Consider the following 25,764-nt stretch of genomic DNA (forward strand, 5'->3'; position numbering starts at 1 on the left):
GCGTGCCCTGTGACACAGCTACTTCACAGGGCAGGTAACACTTCCCTAAATAAAGCAGCATAATTAAGCTTGATGCAACGACGGGCCTTTGGCGGTGGCGGGGTTGACAGCGTCTAGCTCCAGACAGAACCCTTTCTCCTCATAAACCGGCACTACCCGATCTCCTATAGATATAAACTGTTTACAAATAAATGACCCAGAATGGTACACAGCACATAAGGGGAAACAAATAAACAAAAGAAAAAGTGAAACGCTCCACTCACAAGATCATAGATATTGGGCCACAAGAGGAAATAACAGGAAACTTTGCCTAGGTCTTATATCATCACCACACACTGTCAGAACTGCCACACTGTCAGTATACACAGGTTATGCTTGTACCTTTACTCAAATTTGATTAAGGCCTCATCCTTTTACCTTATACAATTGTTAACTGGGACACAGACATGTCTCTCTCAGAAGGAACTCCAAATTAGATAAACCTCCCAAGTCGTCTACATTAACTCAATATTTAAAGATACCGGAAGCCAGAGGTTTTAGAATCACTGAATACTTAACTTATTTCAGCCCAAGTGCATGACGCCATTATTATGGAAAATGAAACAGCTACTAAAGCGGATCTCAAACAATTAGCATCAAAAGATGATATGCAAACCGTGTTAACAGAGGTCCGCCAGCTCTTTGGAGACATAAAAAGAGACATTTCATCGGTAACCCAACAAGTACAGCACATAGAGGAGAAGCAGAAGGAGTTGGCTGGTTCTGTGCAAACAGTAACACATACACTTTGAGAACATGATGATAGCCTGTATTATTGTATGGAAAAGGTTGAAGACCTAGATATTAGGAACAGGCGCAACAATATCCGCATAAGAAGTATACCCAAATCTGTATCTACCTAGCACTCTGCCAGGCTACCTGCAGGACCTTTTCCGAACGATGAAGGGGACTCCTTCTTCCAGAGATATAATAATAGAGAGGGCACACAGGGCTTTAAAACCACGTCCACCACATCAAACTTTAAAATTTTCAAGACAAAGAGGAAATTTTAAAGTGCTTCAGAGCAGAACAACAGATTACACACACAGGAGTACCATTACAATTTTTCTCAGATCTGAGCCCTGTGACTCTGCAAAAACGGAGGGACCTCAGGTTTATCACTTCTTTTTTACAGTCTGAGAAAATACAGTACCGCTGGGAATTTCCGGTCTGCATCACAGCAACCAAAGATGGGAAGTCGACTACATTCAAGAGTGCAAAAGATTTACCGGAATTCTGCAAGACACTGAACATCCCTTTAATTACACCACCTCAAAACTATGGACAACAACATATTGCAGTAGGCAGTAAAAATTTTTCCATATAGTCCATGGTAAATTCTCGGCACTTTCACTGCTTCAAACATCTGGACCACGTAACTATCTATGGGCCTGCCCAATTAGAGAATGTGTTATTGTTTAAATCTAATTGTATTAGCCTATTTTCTTAGGATCCTTTTATAAATGTGTTATGTATTTACTGCTGAAAAAGTTAGATATAAGGAAACCAATTATATGTTATAGATAGCAGATGGGACCCCCTTCGATTGCTATGTGACTTAGGAACACCTGTACTTTGACTATAAGAAAGGTTTAAGAGTATTGTTTCTCTAATAAAGTTAAAAGTTGTTAATATACTCAGAGCACGGTGAAGCCCTCTTACACAATGTTTTCATAAAGTTTAGGGGTGACTTACGGGGGTTCCCTTTTGCCACATAGGTCGTCCTATTACAGTTTGTTACATCTAAAGTCATTTGGTCTACATTATAAAATTCATCTCTACCTTGGTCCTGGATTAAACTTTAGGCCCAGGACCGTCTTGGGCCCTATACCTCACACCTCCTGTTTTAACGAAATAGTAGCACCACCTACAGATTTTATCTCCACATATATGGACTCAGTTTATATTTTCATTAATAGAACAAAACTGAGGATACAACCCTCAAATTCTACTACTTATCTTACTGCAGCATACTACAGACTTTTGTTCTGATTTGGGCAGTAGGTTAGCAGCCGTTCCTCATTGGTCATTTTGTGATTTTCCTCCTTCCTCAGAACAACACAAATCATCCCCCCAAACACACTCTCTAAACACAGGAGGATATAATATTTGATAATCCCTATAATCTCTCATATACCCAGCTAAAAACCATTCTTTAGCTCAGAACCCTCCACTCTTACCCATCTTCACCCCCTTATCTTCCTCCCTCCCCCCTTTTTTTTTCTTGCGAGAAGAAAATGGTACCCAGTAAACAATACCTGACTTTCACATCACTTAATACTAAGGGACTTAATATCCCTGAGAAGCGCTCTATGATCTCCAGAGAACTCTCCAAACTGAAAGGTGATGTGGCATTTTTATAGGAGACTCACTTTAAAAAAGGCCACAAACCTAGGCTTCTTTGCATCTGGGCCAAACAAAAAAAAAAAATGGAGTTGGTATAATATTCAAACACTCCATCCCCTTCCAGATCATACAGGAAGAAAAAGACCCAGAGGGCAGATATATTATTCTTGTAGGCATTTTACAAGGGAAATCAACAACTTTAGTCAATGTATATTCTCCCAACGTACAACAACACACTTTCATTAAACATATTTCTAACAAAATTCTAGATCTTAGGAAATCCTGGGAGGAGACTTGAACATCCCGTTAGATCCACTTCAAGACACATAAATCAGCAGTCTCAAAAAAAATAACCAAACTGGTTAATAAAAGCTTAGCTGAATTGGCTATACACGACACATGGTGAATTTTACACCCTACAACTCAGGACTTCACTTTCAATTTGCATCCTCACCAGTCATACTCCCGTATAGATTATTTTCTGACAGATCAAATCAATTTAGCTTCACTGCAGTCTGCAGATATACATCAAATCACCTGTTCAGACCATGCGCCAATTCAATGTACATTCACATGGGACACAGCACCAGATAGACCTTTTATGTGGAGACTGGATGACCATCTCTTAGATAACCTATTAGTGAAAATAGAGGTAGAGAAGGCCCTGAGAGAATACTTTGCCTTGAACTCTTCCACTGACATCAACAACTCAATCATAGGGGAGGCGCATAAGTGTGTCATCAGGGGTGTACTCATACAACAAAGAGCAAAAATACTTAAACAACATAGATTAAGACATAATAACCGCCTTCTTCAAATTAAAACACTAGAAAACATACATAAAAAGACCCCACCCAACTCGAGATCTTAACAAAATTACAGCAAGCCAGGGAAGAGGTTAAAATCCTCTTGAGAGAAGAACATCTTAGAAATGCCCTACGTTTGAAACAATTATACTATGAACAAAGCGATAAAGCAGGGAAGCTATTGGCCAGGGCTTTGAAACGTAAGCAATTTAAATCTCACGTTCACAACATGAGTGATATCAAAGGCAAATCACAAACTTCCTCTCCTGATATAGCTGACGTATTTCGCTCCTACTATAGCACACTGTATAACATTAACAAATCGAAATCCCATACTGCCCAAGAACACTGTAAAATACAAGAGTATATACAGGACGTGAGGTCCGGGACAACAAGATAAAAGTTGTTCAACTCATCTCGCATACAAAAGCCAACCAAATACCAATGCTCCTAGTCTCCACAGACTCGGAAAAGGCATTTGACAGGGTGGACTGGGATTTTCTCAGGGCTACTCTGTCAAACATGCAATTTGGCAACAAATTTATACACAATATCTTCTCTCTATACTCTCAGCCCTCAGCACAAGTAAAGGTTAATAGGATATTGTCTGACCCATTTCAAATCAACAACGGGACAAGACAGGGGTGCCCCTTGTCATCTCTGTTATTTGCCCTATCTGTGGAGGTTTTGGCCCAGAAAATTAGGCGCAACCCTCTTATCTTGGGAATAACTATAGGGGAAAAGGAACATAAGCTTGCTATGTATGCGGACGATATTCTCTTAACTCTTTCCTCCCCTACCCTATCGGTGCCTCACACTCTCAAGGAATTTGAAGAATATAAAAAGGTCTCCAATTTTCAACTAAATTTGTCCAAATCAGAATTACTAAACATTTCAACACCAGATACCGAGTTAACTCATACTCTAAAAGACTGCCCCTTTAGGGTACAGCAACAGAAATTAAAATACCTAGGCATATTTTTGACACCGTCCCCTTCCAGCTTGTTCGAGGTGAACTTTCTGCTTTTACTAGACTCTATCATCTTGGACCTGTCATCATGGAAAACGAAAAACATCTCATGGTTGGGTCGTATAGGAGTGATAAAAATGAATATACTCCCTAGACTGCTGTATTATCTACAAACCTTACCAATCCCCCTGCACCCCACATTTAATAAAATGTTTCAAACAGCAATAAACAATTACATATGGGGAGACATCAGGCCCAGAGTGAATAGAAATACTTTATATCTTTCTAAGGAAAGGGGGGGTCTAGGCCTCTCGAACATAGACATATTAAAAAGCTATCACTTTGCAGCAACAAGCTGAGTGGTGTATGAATTCACCAATAAACTATAGATACAAATAACTAGGGACATACTACAAGTAGACAACATGGGCATGTTGAGTTGACTTCCCCCAAAATCTAGACCCACGATAATAAAAAATTACCCAATTCTAACAGAATTCTACTACTAATGGCACAAGATTCTAGCCATTTATCCACACATCTCATCAGAATACTCACTGCTCACACCCTTCATAGGTAACTCAGAATTGCCGGTATATATCCCTAGCTTACGACGACAATCCCCTACACCCGCGAGACCGTTAACTATATATCACATATCCACAGGTAACAAATTAAAACCCCTCTCTGATCTGCACAAAATAGATATACCTATTACTTGGTTTACCTATGCACAGTTAAAACATTACCTGGGCACCCATACTCAAAAAACTAAAATCTTTAGAGAACTCACTACATTTGAAAAGCTCTGCCCCTTAAACCCGCTACCTAGGCATATGATATCATTAACGTAAAGATTATTGCTAAACAAGGTTGACAGTTCACCTGCACCATACGCAATGAAGTGGAACCTGGAACTAGATTCCCAAATACCCGACAAAGATTAGCCTAAAATATTTATAATTAATGCAAAATCCTCAGTTTCAGCGAAAATACAGGAAATGAACTATAAATATTTATCTAGATGGTATCTTACTCCTCAGAAACTTAAAGTGATATATAAAAATTCGGACGGCAAATGCTGGAGAAGGTTGTGGAGGGGTTGGGTCTCTTTCGCACATCTGGTGGGGATGCGATAGGATACAGAACTTTTGGGAGGGTGTCATAAGTCATATGAGCGTGAAATTAGGCACCATCATTCCTAGACAACAGCAACTATTGCTGCTCTACAGATTACCCAAGTTAACAGACAAAAGTAAAAGAGATTTGCTTCTCCTGATGCTGAATAGTGCTAAAATGTTTCCTATTGATTCCTAAAAACTGGAAATCGACCATTGTCCCCACTGTAGAAGATTGGAAGAAACAAGTAGACTGGCTCTTACAGCTAGAGAGATATAGATACCTACGTGATGAGAGAGCAGAGCTTCACGAGCGCATGCAACAAATATGGAAAGGTGACTAAGCATAAAATCTTTTCACGATACTCAACGCCTATGTGCCTGATTGTTTTTTTTTTTCTCTCTCCCCTTCTAATCATATTCTTCCCCCTCCCCATCTGTTACTCTTTTCCCCCACTCTATGTAAGGAAATTGTACCCCTTTTCACCAATCATTATCTAAGTGCAAATTATCAGCTGATATAAATTAACATTGTTCTTCATAATGTTATAATCCTATCAAAAGTATTTAAACCCTCACTATCATTCATTTGTTTAAATTGGAGAAGAGAGGTAAAAAAAAAAAAAAGAGAAAACCTTGGGCTTATTGGATCTTGAGACATGGAAGGCATCGGAGTTCAAGAAAAGAACGAAAACAAAAAACTCTCTTAGGAAACATATATAAAAGACTAAGCTACAAGGTTTTGAGACAATGTAATTCTTTATTGTTGTTGGCATTATAAAACATGTATTGTCAATTTCCTCTTTTCTCAATAAAGCTCATTAAAAAAAAAAAAAAAAATCCAGGGATCCTCAGGCAGAGCTAACAGATGCATTAGCAGTGCCTTGGAGGTTCAATCTAATTTACATTTCTCTTGTAAGATGTATCGAGTCCACGGATTCATCCATACTTATGGGATATTCTCCTTCCCTACAGGAAATGGCAGAGAGAGCACCCACAGCAGAGCTGTCCATATAGCTCCTCCCTTAGCTCCACCCCCCAGTCATTCTCTCTGCCTGCTTAACTGCTAGGAAGGGCAAAGGGAGTGTGGTGACAAAAATCTTAGTTTTTATTTTCTCAAGCAAAAGTTTATTTTAAATGGTTCCGGTGTGTACTATTTACTCTCTGGCAGAAAAAGGGATGAAGATTTCTGCAAGGAGGATGATGATCTTAGCATTTTGTAACTAAGATCCACTGCTGTTCTCACAAGGGCTGAAGAGTACAGGAAAATTTCAGTTGGGGGAACAGTTTGCAGGCTAAACTGCATTAAGGTATGTTCAGTCTATTTTTTTCTAGACAGACTGTGTTATTTCTAGAAAAGGCTGGCAATATCCCCATGAGGGAAAGGTAAGCTGTATTCAGTAAAAGAGGAATCCAAGCTTGCATTAAGAGCTCATAGTTACTGGTGACACTAATAGGAAAAAACGTTTTGGTTTAATTACAAATAAAACGTTTTTTGAGGGACTTTAAAGGGTCTTTGTGGCTTGTTTAAGGGTTATTAACCCACATGGCTAGTTTAAGAAACACTCTGTGGTGTTTCTTTTAGGCCCCATAACATCGAGTGAGGTGGGAGGGGCCTATTTACAGTTTATTTACCTCAGAAGCATCCAGCTACTTCTCCAGAGATTCCTGCTGTATTTGAGGGCTGTAAAGAGTTTTCCCCACAAATCGTTCCTAAAGGGCAGGTAGGCGCCACAGCAGAGCTGTGGCAAGGTGCTGAACGTTATTTTACCGGTTTTGACGTTTTTCAATCCGGTTTTTACATTAAGGGGTTAATTGTTTATTTGCATAATGGTGCAAAGTTACTAAGGCTTTATGATGCTACTGTAAAAATTTTGTTTTGTTTACTGCTTTTTTACACTGTTTTGCAGAGTTTGTGCAGCTTTTTTTCTCTTAAAGGCACAGTACTGTTTTTGTTTAAAGTGTTATTTTCTTTGATTAAAGTGTTTTCCAAGCTTGTTTGTTTCATTACTAGCCTGTTTAACATGTTTGACACCAAGGAAAATCCTTGTTCTATGTGTTTAGAAGCCATTGTGGAACCCCCTCTTAGAATGTGTCCCACTTGCACTAATATGTCTATAAATTATAAAGAGCATATTTTAGCACTTAAAATATTGCAATAGATGATTCTCAGTTAGAAGGAAATGAGGGTTTAGCATCTAGCTCTCCCCAAGTGTCACAACCAGTAACGCCCGCACAAGTGACGCCAAGTACCTCAAATGCGTCAAATTCATTTATGAATAAAACCCTCACAGAGGTTTTCTCTAAACTGCCTGGTTTACAAGGAAAGCGTGACAGCTCTGGGTTAAGAACAAATGCTGAGCCGTCTGACGCTTTAGTAGCCGTATCCGATATACCCTTACAATGTTCTGAAGTAGGGGTAAGGGATTTGTTATCTGAGGGAGAGATTTCTGATTCAGGAAAGACGCTCCCTCAGACAGATTCTGATATGACGGCCTTTAAATTTAAGCTTGAACACCTCCGCTTATTGCTCAAGGAGGTATTAGCTACTCTAGACGATTGTGACCCTATAGTGGTCCCAGAGAAATTGTGTAAAATGGACAGATACTTAGAGGTTCCTGTTTACACTGATGTTTTTCCAGTCCCTAAGAGGATTGTGACTATTGTTACTAAGGAGTGGGATAGGCCAGGTATTCCGTTCGCTCCCCCTCCTGTTTTTAAGAAAATGTTTCCCATATCTGACACCATACAGGACTCATGGCAGACTGTTCCTAAGGTGGAGGGAGCTATTTCTACTCTTGCTAAGCGTACAACTATACCTATCGAAGACAGTTGTGCTTTCAAAGATCCTATGGATAAATAATTAGAGGGTCTCCTAAAGAAAATTTTTGTTCATCAAGGTTTTCTTCTCCAACCTATTGCATGCATTGTTCCTATAACTACTGCAGCTGCTTTCTGGTTTGAGGCTCTAGAAGAGGCTCTCCAGGTGGAGACTCCATTAGAGGATATTATTGATAGAATTAATGCCCTTAAATTGGCTAATTCTTTCATTACAGATGCCGCTTTCCAAATGGCTAAATTAGCGGCAAAGAATTCAGGTTTTGCCATTTTAGCACGCAGGGCGTTATGGCTTAAGTCCTGGTCTGCTGATGTGTCATCAAAATCTAAGTTGTTGAACATCCCTTTCAAAGGAAAGACCCTATTCGGGCCTACACTGAAAGAAATTATTTCAGACATCACTGGAGGGAAAGGCCATGCCCTCCCTCAGGATAAAACAAATAAGATGAGGACCAAACAAAATAATTTTCGTTCCTTTCAGAACTTCAAAGGTCCCGCTTCAGCTTCCCCTGCAGCAAAGCAAGAGGGGAATTCTGTCCAATCCAAGTCAGTCTGGAGACCTAACCAGGCTTGGAACAAAGGTAAACAGGCCAAGAAGCCTGCTGCTGCCTCTAAGACAGCATGAAGGGGTAGCCCCCGATCTGGGACCGGATCTAGTAGGGGGCAGACTCAGGCTTGGGCAAGAGATGTTCACGATTCCTGGGCTTTAGAAATTGTGTCCCAAGGATATCTTCTGGACTTCAAAGACTCCCTCCCAAGGGGGATATTTCACATTTCTCAATTGTCTGCAAACCAAAGAGAGAGGCGTTCTTACGCTGTGTAGAAGACCTGCATACTATGGGAGTGATCCGCCCAGTTCCAAGAGCGGAACAAGGGCTAGGTTTTTACTTCAACCTGTTTGTGGTTCCCAAAAAAGAGGGAACTTTCAGACCGATCTTGGATCTCAAAATTTTAAACAAATTCCTCAGAGTACCATCTTTCAAGATGGAGACTGTTCGGATATTCCTCTGATCCAGGAGGGTCAATATATGACTGCGTATCTACACATCCCTATTCACAGAGATCATCATCAATTCCTCAGATTCGCCTTTCTGGACAGGCATTACCAGTTTGTGGCCCTTCCTTTCGGGTTGGCCACGGCTCCCAGAATTTTCACAAAGGTGCTAGGGTCCCTTTTGGCGGTTCTAACACCGCGGGGTATAGCAGTGGCGCCTTATCTAGACGACATCTTAATTCAGGCTTCGACTTTCCAGCTAGCCAAGTCTCACACGGACATCGTGTTGGCTTTTCTGATATCTCACGGATGGAAGGTAAACATAAAAAAGAGTTCTCTCGTCCCTCTCACAAGAGTTTCCTTCCTAGGGACTCTGATAGACTCGGTAGAAATTAAAATATTTCTGACGGAGGTCAGAAAATCTAAACTTTTAATCACTTGCCGAGCTCTTCATTCCATTCCTCGGCCATCAGTGGCTCAGTGTATGGAGGTAAGCGGACTCATGGTAGCGGCAACTGCAACTATGCATGCTCAAACAGTGGAATGGGGATTATGCAGATTTATCTCCTCAACTGCATCTGGACCAAGAGACCAGAGATTCTCTTCTCTGGTGGTTGTCTCAGGACCACCTGTCTCAGGGAATGTGTTTCCGCAGGCCAGAGTGGCTCATAGTAACAACAGATGCTAGGCTGGGGTGCAGTCTGGAAATCCCTGAAAAGCACAGGGCTTATGGTCTTGGGAGGAATATCTCCTCCTGATAAACATTCTAGAACTGAGAGCGATATTCAATGCGCTTCAGGCATGGCCTCAGCTAGCTGTGGCCAAATTCATCAGATGTCAGTCGGACAACATCACGACTGTAGCCTATATCAATCATCAAGGAGGAACACGGAGTTCTCTAGCGATGATGGAGGTAACCAAAATAATCCGATGGGCGGAGTGGGAGCTCCACCTGGAGGTATTTGCCCAGCTGACTCAGCTATGGGGCACACCAGAATTGGATCTGATGGCGTCCCGACAGAACGCCAAACTTCCTTGTTACGGGTCCAGGTCCCGGGATCCCCAGGCGGTACTGATATATGCTCTAGCAGTGCCCTGGTCCTTCAATCTGGCTTATGTATTTCCACCGTTTCCTCTCCTCCCACGTCTGGTTGCCAGAATCAAGCAGGAGAGAGCTTCAGTGATTCTGATAGCGCCTGCGTGGCCACGCAAGACTTGGTATGCAGACCTGGTGGATATGTCATCTGTTACACCGTGGACTCTGCTAATGAGGCAGGACCTTCTAATCCAAGGTCCATTCAAGCATCCAAATCTAACTTATCTGCGTCTGACTGCTTGGAGATTGAACGCCTGATTCTATCAAAGCGTGGTTTCTCTGAGTCGGTCATTGATACCCTGATTCAGGCTAGAAAGCCTGTCACCAGGAAAATCTATCATAAGATTTGGCGCAGATATCTTTGTTGGTGTGAATCCAAGGGTTACTCATGGAGTAAGATTAGGATTCCTAGAATTTCGTCCTTTCTCCAAGAAGGATTGGAGAAGGGATTATCAGTTAGTTCCTTAAAAGGACAAATATCTGCTTTGTCTATTCTTTTACACAAACGTCTGGCAGATGTCCCAGACGTTCAAGCGTTTAGTCAGGCCTTGGTCAGGATCAAGCCTGTATTTAAACCTGTTGCTCCACTGTGGAGCCTAAATGTGGTTCTTTATGTTCTTCAAGGGGTTCCGTTTAAACCTATGCATTCCATAGATATTAAGCTTCTATCTTGGAAAGTTTTGTTTTTAGTAGATATCTCTTCGGCTCAAAGAGTTTCTAAGTTATCTGCTTTACAGTGTGACTCACCTTACCTAGTTTTCCATGCAGATAAGGTGGTTTTGCGTACCAAACCTGGGTTTCTTCCTAAGATTGTTTCTAATAGGAATATCAATCAGGAGATTGTTGGTCCTTCTCTGTGTCCTAATCCTTCATCAAAGAAGGAACGTCTGTTGCACAATCTTGATGTGGTTCGTGCTTTAAAGTTCTACTTCCAAGCAACTAAAGATTTCCGTCAAACATCTTCATTGTTTGTTGTTTATTCTGGTAAACGGAGAGGTCAAAAGGCTACGGCTACCTCTTTCCTTTTGGCTGAAAAGCTTGATCCGTTTGGCTTATGAGACTGCTGGCCAGCAGCCTCCTGAAAGAATTACTGCTCATTCTACTAGAGCAGTGGCTTCCACATGGGCTTTTAAAAATGAGGCTTCTGTTGAACAGATTTGTAAGGCGGCGACTTGGTCTTCGCTTCATACTTTTTCCAAATTTTCCAAATTTGATACTTTTGCTTCTTTGGAGGCTATTTTTGAGAGAGAGGTTCTACAAGCCTTCCGTTTAAGGTACCTGTCTTGTCCCTCCCTTCATCCGTGTCCTAAAGCTTTGGTATTGGTATCCCATAAGTATGGATGAATCCGTGGACTCGATACATCTTACAAGAGAAAACAGAATTTATGCTTACCTGATAAATTTCTTTCTCTTGTGATGTATCGAGTCCACTGCCCGCCCTGTCTATTTAAGACAGGTAGTATATTTTTATTTAAAAAACTTCAGTCACCACTGCACCCTATAGTTTCTCCTTTTTTTTTTCCTAGCCTTTGGTCGAATGACTGGGGGGTGGAGCTAAGGGAGGAGCTATATGGACAGCTCTGCAGTGGGTGCTCTCTCTGCCACTTCCTGTAGGGAAGTAGAATATCCCATAAGTATGGATGAATCCGTGGACTCGATACATCACAAGAGAGAGAAATTTATAAGGTAAGCATAAATTCTGTTTTTTCCACCGTTACCACTTCTCCCTCGTGTAGTGGCCCGCATCAAGGAGGAGCAGGCATCAGTGATACTGATTGCTCCATCGTGTCCACAAAGGATGTGGTTAGTGGATCTGGTGGGGATGTCCTCATCTTCTCTGTGGAAGTTACCTTGTTGCAGGGATCTGCTGGAACAGGGTCCTTTTGTTCATCAAAATCTAGATTCTCTGAGGCTGACTGCGTGGAGATTGAACGCTTAGCCTTAGCCAAAAGAGGTTTTTCTGAGAGGGTTATTGACACACTCATTCAGGCTCTTAAGCTTGTTACTCGTCACATCTATCATAAGGTGTGGAGAGCTTACTTATTCTGGTGTGAAGAGTGTGTTTCACCTGGCATAAGATCAAGGCTGCCAGGATTCTTTACTTTCTCCAGGAGGGTCTGGAGAAGGGCCTTTCTGCCAGCTCCCTGAGGGGACAGATTTCGGCCCTTTCTGTTTTGCTGCACAAGAGGCTCACGGAGCTCCCTAACATGCAATCCTTCATTAAGGCTCTGATCAGAATCAGACCTGTGTTTAGATCTAACGCTTCACCTTGAAGTTTGAATCTTGTTCTTTCATTTTTACAACAGGCTCAGTGTGAGCCTATGCATTCAGTTGACATTAAGTTGTTTTCCTGGAAGGCTCTTTTTCTATTGGCTATTGCGTCGGCACGCATACGCCTAAATTTAGAGTTCTGCGTTAGCCGTCAAAACCAGCGTTAGGGGATCCTAACGCTGGTTTTGTCCTACCGCTGGTATTTAGAGTCTTGTAGGTAAGGGTCTAACGCTCACTTTCCAGCCGCGACTTTTCCATACTGCAGATCCCCTTACGTCAATTGCGTATCCTATCTTTTCAATGGGATCTTTCTAACTCCGGCATTTAGAGTCTTGGCTGAAGTGAAAGTTAGAACTCTAACGACAAGACTCCAGCCGCAGAAAAAAGCCAGGAGTTAAGATCTTTTTGGGCTAACGCCGGTTCATAAAGCTCTTAACTACTGTGCTCTAAAGTACACTAACACCAATAAACTACCTATGTACCCCTAAACCGAGGCCCCCCCCACATCGCCGCCACTCTATTACATTTTTATAAGCCCTAATCTGCCGACCACACACCGCCGCAACCTACATTATCCCTATGTACCCCTAATCTGCTGCCCCTAACATCGCCGACCCCTACATAATATTTATTAACCCCTAATCTGCCCCCCCTCCAACATCGCCGCTACCTACCTACACTTATTAACCCCTAATCTGCCGACCGGACCTCGCCGCTACTCTAATAAATGTATTAACCCCTAATCCGCCGCACTCCCGCCTCAAAAACCCTATAATAAATAGTATTAACCCCTAATCTGCCCTCCCTAACATCGCCGACACCTAACTTCAAGTATTAACCCCTAATCTGCCGACCGTACCTTGCCGCTACTCTAATAAATGTATTAACCCTAAAGCTAAGTCTAACCCTAACACCCCCTAAATTAAATATAATTTAAATCTAACAAAATAAAATAAATCTTATTAAATAAATTATTCCTATTTAAAGCTAAATACTTACCTGTAAAATTAACCCTAATATAGCTACAATATAAATAATAATTATATTGTAGCTATTTTAGGATTAATATTTATTTCTCCAACATAGGTGTGTCCGGTCCACGGCGTCATCCTTACTTGTGGGATATTCTCTTCCCCAACAGGAAATGGCAAAGAGCCCAGCAAAGCTGGTCACATGATCCCCCCTAGGCTCCGCCTTCCCCAGTCATTCTCTTTGCCGTTGTACAGGCAACATCTCCACGGAGATGGCTTAGAGTTTTTTGGTGTTTAAATGTAGTTTTTATTCTTCAATCAAGAGTTTGTTATTTTAAAATAGTGCTGGTATGTACTATTTACTCTGAAACAGAAAAGAGATGAAGATTTCTGTTTGTAAGAGGAAAATGATTTTAGCAACCGTTACTAAAATCGATGGCTTTTTCCACACAGGACTGTTGAGATGAAGTAACTTCAGTTGAGGGGAACAGTGTGCAGACTTTTGCTGCTTGAAGTATGACACATTTCTAACAAGACTTGGTAATGCTGGAAGCTGTCATTTTCCCTATGGGATCCGGTAAGCCATTTTAATAACAAGTTATAAAGGGCTTCACAAGGGCTTTAAAGACTGGTAGACATTTTTCTGGGCTAAAACGTTTGTTTTATAAACATGTTTAATGGTTTATTACTTTGAGGAGTTAATTTTATCTTGGGAATTTTGATAAAAAAGACGGCAGGCACTGTATTGGACACCTTTTTCACTGGGGGCCTTCTCTAGTCATAGGCAGAGCCTCAGTTTCGCGCCACTAATGCGCAGTTGTTTTTTGGGAAGCAAAGCATGCAGATGCATGTGTAAGGAGCTCTGATACACTGAAAAAGCGTGCTGAAGGCGTCATTTGGTATCGTATTCCCCTCTGGGCTTGGTTGGGCCTCAGCAAAGCAGATACCAGGGACTGTATAGGGGTTAAATGTAAAAACGGCTCCGGTTCCGTTATTTTAAGAGTTAAGACTTTCAAATTTGGTGTGCAATACTTTTAAGGCTTTATGACACTGTGGTGAAATTTTGGTGAATTTTGGACAATTCCTTCATACTTTTTCGCATATTCAGTAATAAAGTGTGTTCAGTTTAAAATTTAAAGTGACAGTAACGGTTTTATTTTAAAACGTTTTTTGTACTTTGTTATCAAGTTTATGCCTGTTTATCATGTCTGTACCATCAGATAGACTATGTTCTGTATGTCAGGAAGCCAAAGTTCCTTCTCATTTAAATAGATGTGATGCATGTGATAGTGAAAATGATGCCCAAGATGATTCCTCTAGTGAGGGGAGTAAGCATGGTACTGCATCATCCCCTTATGTGTCTACACCAGTCTTGCCCACACAAGAGGCCCCTAGTACATCTAGTGCGCCAATTCTTCTTACTATGCAACAATTAACGGCTGTAATGGATAATTCTATTAAAAACATTTTAGCCAAAATGCCCACTTATCAGCGTAAGCGCGACTGCTCTGTTTTAGATACTGAAGAGCATGAGGGCGCCGATGATAATGGTTCTGACATGCCCTTACTCCAGTCTGAAGGGGCTAGGGAGGTTTTGTCTGAGGGAGAAATTTCAGATTCAGGAAAAATTTCTCAACAAGCTGAACCTGATGTTATTACGTTCAAATTTAAATTGGAACATCTCCGCGCTCTGCTTAAGGAGGTGTTATCTACCCTGGATGATTGTGACAATTTGGTCATTCCAGAGAAATTATGTAAGATGGACAAGTTCCTAGAGGTCCCGGTGCCCCCCGAAGCTTTTCCTATACCCAAGCGGGTGGCGGATATTGTAAACAAAGAATGGGAAAGGCCCGGCATACCTTTTGTTCCTCCCCCTATATTTAAGAAATTGTTTCCTATAGTCGACCCCAGAAAGGACTTATGGCAGACAGTCCCTAAGGTCGAGGGGGCGGTCTCTACTTTAAACAAACGCACTACTATCCCTATAGAGGATAGTTGTGCTTTCAAAGATCCTATGGATAAAAAGTTAGAAGGTTTGCTTAAAAAGATGTTTGTTCAGCAAGGTTACCTTCTACAGCCAATTTCATGCATTGTTGCAAGAGGGTAATACGTCTCAGTCGCTAGATAAGGATACCTCTTATGAGGAGATTATGGACAGAATTCGTGCTCTTAAATTGGCTAATTCTTTTACTCTAGACGCTACCCTGCAATTAGCTAGATTGGCGGCGAAAAATTCAGGGTTTGCTATTGTGGCGCGCAGAGCGCTTTGGCTAAAGTCTTGGTCAGCGGATGCGTCATCCAAGAACAAATTGCTTAATATTCCTTTCAAGGGGAAAACGCTGTTTGGCCCTGACTTGAAAGAGATTATTTCAGATATCACTGGGGGAAAGGGCCATGCCCTTCCTCAGGATAGGTCTTTCAAGGCTAAAAATAAGCCTAATTTTCGTCCCTTTCGTAGAAACGGACCAGCTTCAAGTTCTACACCCTCTAAGCAAGAGGGTAATACGTCTCAGGCCAAGCCAGCCTGGAGGCCAATGCAAGGCTGGAACAAAGGTAAGCAGGCCAAGAAACCTGCTACTGCTACAAAGACAGCATGAGATGTTGGCCCCCGATCCGGGACCGGATCTGGTGGGGGGCAGACTTTCTCTCTTCGCTCAGGCGTGGGCAAGAGATGTTCTGGATCCTTGGGCCCTAGAAATAGTCTCCCAAGGTTATCTTCTGGAATTCAAGGAGCTACCCCCAAGGGGAAGGTTCCACAGGTCTCAATTGTCTTCAGACCTCATAAAAAAACAGGCATTCTTACATTGTGTAGAAGACCTGTTAAAAATGGGAGTGATTCATCCTGTTCCATTAAAGGAACAAGGGATGGGGTTCTACTCCAATCTGTTCATAGTTCCCAAAAAAGAGGGAACATTCAGACCAATCTTGGATCTCAAGATCTTAAACAAATTTCTCAGGGTTCCATCGTTCAAAATGGAAACCATTCGAACAATTCTTCCTACCATCCAGGAAGGTCAATTCATGACCACGGTGGATTTAAAGGATGCGTATCTACATATTCCTATCCACAAGGAACATCATCAGTTCCTAAGGTTTGCCTTTCTGGACAAACATTACCAGTTTGTGGCACTTCCATTCGGATTAGCCACTGCCCCAAGAATTTTCACAAAGGTACTAGGGTCCCTTCTAGCGGTGCTACGACCGAGGGGCATTGCAGTAGTACCTTACTTGGACGACATTCTGATTCAAGCGTCGTCCCTGCCACAAGCAAAGGCTCATACGGACATTGTCCTAGCCTTTCTCAGATCTCACGGGTGGAAGGTGAACGTAGAGAAAAGTTCTCTATCTCCATCAACAAGAGTCCCCTTCTTGGGAACAATAATAGACTCCTTAGAAATGAGGATTTTTCTGACAGAAGCCAGAAAATCAAAACTTCTAAACTCTTGTCAAGTACTTCATTCTGTTCTTCTTCCTTCTATAGCGCAGTGCATGGAAGTAATAGGTTTGATGGTTGCGGCAATGGACATAGTTCCTTTTGCGCGAATTCATCTAAGACCATTACAACTGTGCATGCTCAGACAGTGGAATGGGGATTATACAGACTTGTCTCCAACGATTCAAGTAGATCAGAGGACCAGAGATTCACTCCGTTGGTGGCTGACCCTGGACAACCTGTCACAAGGGATGAGCTTCCGCAGACCAGAGTGGGTCATTGTCACGACCGACGCCAGTCTGGTGGGCTGGGGCGCGGTCTGGGAACCCCTGAAAACTCAGGGTCTTTGGTCTCGGGAAGAATCTCTTCTACCGATAAACATTCTGGAACTAAGAGCGATATTCAATGCTCTCAAGGCTTGGCCTCAGCTTGCAAAGGCCAAATTCATAAGGTTTCAATCAGACAACATGACGACTGTTGCGTATATCAACCATCAGGGGGGAACAAGGAGTTCCCTGGCGATGGAAGAAGTGACCAAGATAATTCAATGGGCGGAGACTCTCTCCTGCCACTTGTCTGCAATCCACATCCCAGGAGTGGAAAATTGGGAAGCGGATTTTCTGAGTCGTCAGACATTTCATCCGGGGGAGTGGGAACTCCATCCGGAAATCTTTGCCCAAATAATTCAATTATGGGGCATCCCAGACATGGATCTGATGGCTTCTCGCCAGAACTTCAAGGTTCCTTACTACGGGTCCAGATCCAGGGATCCCAAGGCGACTCTAGTGGATGCACTAGTAGCACCTTGGAGCTTCAACCTAGCTTATGTGTTCCCACCGTTTCCTCTCATTCCCAGGCTGGTAGCCAGGATCAAACAGGAGAGGGTATCAGTGATCTTGATAGCTCCTGCGTGGCCACGCAGGAATTGGTATGCAGACCTGGTGAATATGTCATCAGCTCCACCATGGAAGCTACCTCTGAGACAGGACCTTCTTGTTCAAGGTCCGTTCGAACATCCGAATCTGGCCTCACTCCAACTGACTGCTTGGAGATTGAACGCTTGATTTTATCAAAGCGAGGGTTCTCAGATTCTGTCATTGATACTCTTGTTCAGGCTAGAAAGCCTGTAACTAGAAAAATCTACCATAAAATATGGAAAAGATATATCTGTTGGTGTGAATCTAAAGGATTCCCATGGAACAAGATAAAAATCCCTAGGATTCTATCCTTTCTTCAAGAAGGTTTGGAGAAAGGATTATCTGCAAGTTCTTTGAAGGGACAGATTTCTGCTTTATCTGTTTTACTTCATAAAAAGCTGGCGGCTGTGCCAGACGTTCAAGCTTTTGTTCAGGCTCTGGTCAGAATCAAGCCTGTTTACAAAAATTTGACTCCTCCCTGGAGTCTCAATCTAGTTCTTTCAGTTCTTCAGGGGATTCCGTTTGAACCCCTACATTCCGTTGATATAAAGTTATTATCTTGGAAAGTTTTGTTTTTGGTTGCAATTTCTTCTGCAAGAAGAGTTTCAGAGTTATCTGCTCTGCAGTGTTCTCCTCCATATCTGGTGTTCCATGCAGATAAGGTGGTTTTGCGTACTAAACCTGGTTTTCTTCCGAAAGTTGTTTCTAACAAAAATATTAACCAGGAGATAGTCGTGCCTTCTTTGTGTCCTAATCCAGTTTCAAAGAAGGAACGTTTATTGCACAACTTGGATGTAGTTCGTGCTCTCAAATTTTACTTAGCAGCTACTAAGGATTTCAGACAAACATCTTCTTTGTTTGTTGTTTATTCTGGTAAAAGGAGAGGTCAAAAAGCAACTTCTACCTCTCTCTCTTTCTGGCTTAAAAGCATTATCCGATTGGCTTATGAGACTGCCGGACGGCAGCCTCCTGAAAGAATCACAGCTCACTCCACTAGGGCTGTGGCTTCCACATGGGCCTTCAAGAACGAGGCTTCTGTTGATCAGATATGTAAGGCAGCGACTTGGTCTTCACTGCACACTTTTACCAAATTCTACAAATTTGATACTTTTGCTTCATCTGAGGCTATTTTTGGGAGAAAGGTTTTGCAAGCCGTGGTGCCTTCCATCTAGGCGACCTGATTTGTTCCCTCCCATCATCCGTGTCCTAAAGCTTTGGTATTGGTTCCCACAAGTAAGGATGACGCCGTGGACCGGACACACCTATGTTGGAGAAAACAGAATTTATGCTTACCTGATAAATTACTTTCTCCAACGGTGTGTCCGGTCCACGGCCCGCCCTGGTTTTTTAATCAGGTCTGATGAATTATTTTCTCTAACTACAGTCACCACGGTATCATATGATTTCTCCTATGCATATTCCTCCTTTACGTCGGTCGAATGACTGGGGAAGGCGGAGCCTAGGGGGGATCATGTGACCAGCTTTGCTGGGCTCTTTGCCATTTCCTGTTGGGGAAGAGAATATCCCACAAGTAAGGATGACGCCGTGGACCGGACACACCGTTGGAGAAAGTAATTTATCAGGTAAGCATAAATTCTGTTTTTACAGGCAACTTTGTATTTATTTTAACCAGGTACAATAGCTATTAAATAGTTAATAACTATTTAATAGTTACCTAGTTAAAATAATTACAAAATTACCTGTAAAATAAATCCTAACCTAAGTTACAATTAAACCTAACACTACACTATCAATAAATTAATTAAATAAACTACCTACAATTACCTACAATTAAATCAACTAAACTAAATTACAAAAAACAAACAAACAAACACTAAATTACAAAAACAAACACTAAATTACAAAAAATAAAAAAAGATTACAAGATTTTTAAACTAATTACACCTACTCTAAGCCCCCTAAAAAAATAACAAAGCCCCCCAAAATAAAAAAAATGCCCTGCCCTATTCTAAAATAAAAATTTTACAGCTCTTTTACCTTACCTCGACTGCTTCAAGATGGTCCCGCTCCGCGCCGGATGGAAGAAGATAAAAGATGCCGCCTGGATGAAGATGTCTACCGGTCCGGATGCCCTCTTCTTGCCGGATAGGATGAAGACTTCGGACCCTCTTCTGGACCTCTTCTTGTCGGATAGGATGAAGACTTCGGACCCTCTTCTGGACGGATCGGTGATACCCGGCGTGGTGAAGATAAGGTAGGAAGATCTTCAGGGGCTTAGTGTTAGTTTTTTTAAGGGGGGTTTGGGTTAGTTTAGGGGTATGTTGGTGGGTTGTAATGTTGGGGAGGGTATTATATGTTTTTTTACATGCAATTTTTTTATTTTTTGTAATTTAGTGGGGTTTTTTGTAATTTAGTGTTTGTTTTTTTGTAATTTAGTTTAGTTGATTTAATTGTAGATAATTGTAGGTAGTTTATTTAATTAATTTATTGATAGTGTAGTGTTAGGTTTAATTGTAACTTAGGTTAGGATTTATTTTACAGGTAATATTGTAATTATTTTAACTACGTAACTATTAAATAGTTATTAACTATTTAATAGCTATTGTACCTGGTTAAAATAAATACAAAGTTGCATGTAAAATAAATATTAATCCTAAAATAGCTACAATATAATTATTATTTATATTGTAGCTATATTAGGGTTTATTTTACAGGTAAGTATTTAGTTTTAAATAGGAATAATTTATTTAATAAGATTTATTTTATTTTGTTAGATTTAAATTATATTTAACTTAGGGGGGTGTTAGGGTTAGACTTAGCTTTAGGGGTTAATACTTTTATTAGAGTAGCGGCGAGGTCCGGTCGGCAGATTAGGGGTTAATACTTGAAGTTAGGTGTCGGCGATGTTAGGGAGGGCAGATTAGGGGTTAATACTATTTATTATAGGGTTTTTGAGGCGGGAGTGAGGCGGATTAGGGGTTAATACATTTATTATAGTAGCGGTGAGGTCCGGTCGGCAGATTTGGGGTTAATAATTGTAGGTAGGTAGCGGCGACGTTGGGGGGGGGCAGATTAGGGGGTAATAAATATTATGTAGGGGTCGGCGGTGTTAGGGGCAGCAGATTAGGGGTTAAAAATAATATGCAGGGGTCAGAGATAGCAGGGGCGGCAGATTAGGGGTTAATAAGTGTAAGGTTAGGGGTGTTTAGACTCGGGGGACATGTTAGGGTGTTAGGTGCAGACTTAGAAACTGTTTCTCCATAGGAAACAATGGGGCTGCGTTAGGAGCTGAACACTGCTTTTTTGCAGGTGTTAGGTTTTTTTTCAGCTCAAACTGCCCCATTGTTTCCTATGGGGGAATCGTGCACGAGCACGTTTTTGAAGCTGGCCGCGTCCGTAAGCAACGCTGGTATTGAGAGTTGCAGTGGCGGTAAATATACCTGTACGCTCCCTTTTTGGAGCCTAACGCAACCCTTCTGAGAACTCTAAATACCAGCTTTGTTTAAAAGGTGCGGAGGGAAAAAACCATGCGTAGCTAACGCACCCCTTTGGCCGCAAAACTCTAAATCTAGGCGATAGTTTCTGAAATGGCTGCCTTGCAATGTGAGCCTCCTTATCTGGTGTTCCACACTGATAAGCTGTTTTACGTACTGCTTGGGTTTTCTTTCTAAGGTGGTGTCTGATCGTAACATCAATCAGGAGACTGTGGTTCCTTCCTTATGTCCTAATCCTTCTTCTTCGAAGGAATGTTTACTTCATAAACTGGATGTAGTTCGAGCTTTGAAGTTTTATCTTCAAGCTACTAAGGATTTTAGACAAACTTTATCCTTGTTTGTTATCTACTCTGGGAATCGTAAGGGTCTGAAGGCCTCTTCGACTTCCTTTTCTTTTTGGTTGAGGAGTGTTATACGCTTAGCTTACGAGTCAGCGGGAATTAGACCTCCTCAGAGGATTATGGCTCATTCCACTAGAGCGGTGGCTTCCTCTTGGGCCTTTAAGAACGAGGCCTCTATGGATCAGATTTGTAAGGTGGCTACCTGGTCCTCCTTACATACTTTTTCAAAGTTCTACAAATTTGACGTTTTTGATTCGGCGGAAGCAGCTTTTGGGAGAAAGGTTTTGCAGGCTGTGGTGCCCTCAGTTTAAGGTCCGCCTTTTCTTTTACCCCTCCCATTATCATTCAGTGTCCTTTAGAGCTTGGGTATAGTTTTCCCAGCAGTAAGGAATGATGCGTGGACTCTCCTCATATTAAGAAGGAAAACATAAATTATGCTTACCTGATAATTTCATTTCCTTCTGTATGAGGAGAGTCCACGGTCCCCATCCGTATACTCCGATGGGCGGAACCAAAATTTGTTTTTCTCTTCCGGCACCATTTATACCCTGATATTTCTCCTACTGTTCCTTGTTCCCTTGGCAGAATGACTGGGATATGAGGAAAGTAGGGGGGATATTTAAGCCTTTGGCTGGGGTGTCTTTACCTCCTCCTGGTGGCCAGGTTCAGTATTTCCCAAGAGTAAGGAATGATGCCGTGGACCTTCCTCATACAGAAGGAAATTAAATTATCAGGTAAGCATAATTATGTTTTTCTTTCCTATGACATGGAGAGTCCACAATGTCATTCCAATTACTAGTGGGATATTCAACTCCTGGCCAGCAGGAGGCGGCAAAGAGCACCCCAGCCAAGCATTTGTAAATTCCCTTACCCATAATCCCCAGTCATTCTCTTTGCTTCTGTCAATGGAGGTTGTGCAAAGTTGGTGTCTGAAGATATTTAATCCTTTTATGGGTATCTTTCCCTGCAAGCAAGGATTGGGGTCTAGCTGTGTCCACGTCAATCTCTTGAGTAAGTGTAGTGGTGGCTTTTAGCAGTTAGAAGGCAGTGAGGTAGTCTTTGCTTTACTTCTAATAATTTTGCCACCCTTGGTTACTCTGCTCTTTCTTTTACTACAGGTCCATGACAAGGAGTGCAGTGTCTGTCACACCTATGTAGCTGCTTTTTGCCCTGCAGCCGGATCCACAGGTAAGTGACTATTCCTTCTAGGTTAGGAAGGACAGCACTTCAGGGGTTTACCCTCTAGTGGATCACATTATGGGACACAGTTACCCTATTGTCTTAGGGGTACAGTGTTGGGGCAGCTTTTATTGGGGGTCAATAGATCCTAAAGTAATATCTCTAGATCCTAAAGTAATTTCTCTAGTTCTTGGCAGAGTTTATCGTATACTGTTCCCTCTTATACCACCTTAAAACTGCAGAGAGGATTGACGGCTTTTAAAATCAATGCAGTTGTTTCTTTTTTTGCGCTCTTATGTGTGGCACAGTTAGTTTTCTTGGCCACTCATGTGACTTCCGCACTTCTGGTTTTACGGAGCGGACTTTTGTGAACAGAGTGTCGGATTGAAGCGGATGAGGAGAGGTGTCGGCTTAGTTATCTTGTCGATCGGAGTGACTCCGAGAATCGTTTAGCTGACAGTTCACAGCTTCTTTTTCTTTGCTAGTGGGGTTATCTCTCTGGTCCGGTAGGTGCTTCAGAAAACTTGTCTGAAGTTGATCTTCATACTTGATTTCCAACCTTGTTAAACATATTTTAATTTAATTTAAAGAAAAAATACTCCCTTGTGAGCCAAGTGTCTCTCAATATATTCCTGTGCGTGACATGCCTCCGCTTTCTCCTCAAACATCCCAAGCCTTAATTGTTTCTCATACTGTGCCTTCTGTGTCCTCTCAACCACCTGGGGGTGTTTATTTACCTGGGGAATTTGCCACTCAGATTACTTCTGCAGTATCAGTGGCTTTATCTGCTTTCCTATCTTCACGTAGGCGTAAGAGGAAATCTAAACATTTGCCTGCTAGTGATGTTTCTGACCCCTCTATGTCAGCGTTAGTCAATTCTCTTTCTCTTTCTCAATTGTCTGATGAGGAAATACTTCAGTAGCTTCTGAGGGTGAAATCTCAGACTCTGACACTTTAGCAGAAACATCTTCAGAATCTGAAGAAGTAAATTTTAGATTTAAACTTGAACACCTCCGGTTACTACTGAAGGAGGTTCTAGCTACTTTGTACTTCTCTGAACCTTCAGTTTATGTCAACCCTACTAAGTCTTCTAAACTGGATAGAAATTATGATTCTCCATCTTCTGAGGAGGTTTTTCGTGTTCCAAGGAAGATGTCGGAAATTATAGCTCATGAATGGGATAAATCAGGGGTTTCTTTTTCCCCTTCCCCTGTTTTTAAAAAGATGTTTTCTGTTGCAGACTCTATTTGTGACTCATGGTGCACTGTGCCTAATGTAGAAGGAGCTATTTCTACTCTTGCTAAGAGAACTACCATTCCTATTGAGGATAGTTGCTCTTTTAAGGATCCAATTTATAAAAACTAGAGGCTTACTTAAAAAAAGATGTACATCCATCAAGGATTACAGTGGCAACCTACAGCGAGTATTGCCACGGTTGCGGGAGCAGCATCTTATTAGTGCAATGCCTTGTCTGATCTTATTTCTGAGGAAACTACGGTAGAGGAGATCCAAGATCTCCTTTATCTTTGATGAAAACATGCAAATGATTAGACTGGGAGCTAAGATGTCTAGCTTCACTGTACTAGCCCACAGTGCTCTGTGGTTAAGATCTTGGTCAGCTGATGTTTCTTTAAAGGCCAAGCATTTAGCTTAGCCTTATAAGGGTAAAACTCTGTCTGGTGGAAATAATTTCAGAGATTACGGGTGGAAAGGGATCTTTCCTACCTCAGGACAAGAAGAATAAACATAGGGGTTGCCAAACTTCTAATTTTTGCTCCTTTCGCAACTTTAAGGGGCAAAAGTCCTCCTTTTCCCCTTCTAAACCAGACCAATCCAGGGCCACTTGGAAATTCAGTCAGCCCTGGAACAAGGGAAAACAAAACAAAAAAGCCTTCCACTGACTCTAAATCAGCATGAAAGGTCCGCCCCTGATCTGATTTTGGATCAGGTTTGGGGCAGACTTTCTCTTTTCCAACAGGCATGGATACACAATGTCCCAGATCCATGGGCTGTGGACATAGTATCCCAGGGTTACAAAATAGGATTCAAGTCTTGCCCTCCAAGAGAAAGATTTCTCCTGTCAAGATTATCCTCAAACTAGGTAAAGAGGGAGACCTTCTTAAATTGTGTAAAGGACCTATCCTCCCTGGGAGTTATTGTACCAGTCCCTCTAAAGGAGAACAAGGTCTAGGATTCTATTTGTGGTTCCCAAAAAGGAGGGAACTTTTCGTCCCATTCTAGATTTAAAGTGTCTCAACAAGCTCCTAAGGGTCCCGTTCTTCAAGATGGAAACTATTCGTTCCATTCTTCCCTTGGTCCAGGAAGGTCAGTTCATGACGACCATAGACCTGAAGGATGCGTACTTACATGTTCCCATTCACAGGGATCATCTCCAGTTTCTAAGATTTGCCTTTCTGGACAAGCATTTCCAGTTTATTGCTTTTCCATTTAGTCTTGCCACAGCTCCCAGTATTTTCACAAAGGTCCTGGGAGCATTATTAGCAGTGATCAGATCCCAAGGAATTGCAGCAGCGCCTTATCTAGACAACATCTTGGTTCAGGCATCATCTTTTCAACTAGCAAAACCTCATTCAGAGATATTGTTGTCTTTTCTACTTTCCCACGGGTGGAAAGTGAATCTGGAAAAGAGTTATCTAGTTCCTTCTACAAGAGTGTGTTTCCTAGGAACTATCATATACTGTATTCCTTGTCCATGAAGATTTTCCTGACGGATGTCTGAAAACCCAAACTTCTTTCTGCTTGCCTTTCTCTTCAGTCTGCCTTTCGTCCAACAGTGGCTTAATGCATGAAGGTGATTGGTCTGATGGTGGCTTCCATGAACGTCATTCATTTTGCTCTGTTCCATCTGCAACCACTGCAGCTTTGCATGCTCCGTCAATGGAACAGAGACTATTCAGATTTATCGCAGAGGATAAATCTGGACCCCCTAACAAGAGAATCTCTCTCGTGGTGGATTTCACAGGAACATC

The 25,764-nt window shown here is 41.9% G+C and overlaps 1 pseudogene; it reads left to right on the top strand.

Annotated features, from left to right (window-relative positions):
- The first annotated feature begins 590 nt into the window (after positions 1-590).
- Positions 591-25,764, top strand: part of LOC128642676 (lysozyme C-1-like) — a 43,210-nt pseudogene continuing 18,036 nt past the window's right edge.

This window comes from Bombina bombina, chromosome 12, assembly GCF_027579735.1.
Source record: "Bombina bombina isolate aBomBom1 chromosome 12, aBomBom1.pri, whole genome shotgun sequence".
Lineage (NCBI taxonomy): Eukaryota > Metazoa > Chordata > Amphibia > Anura > Bombinatoridae > Bombina > Bombina bombina.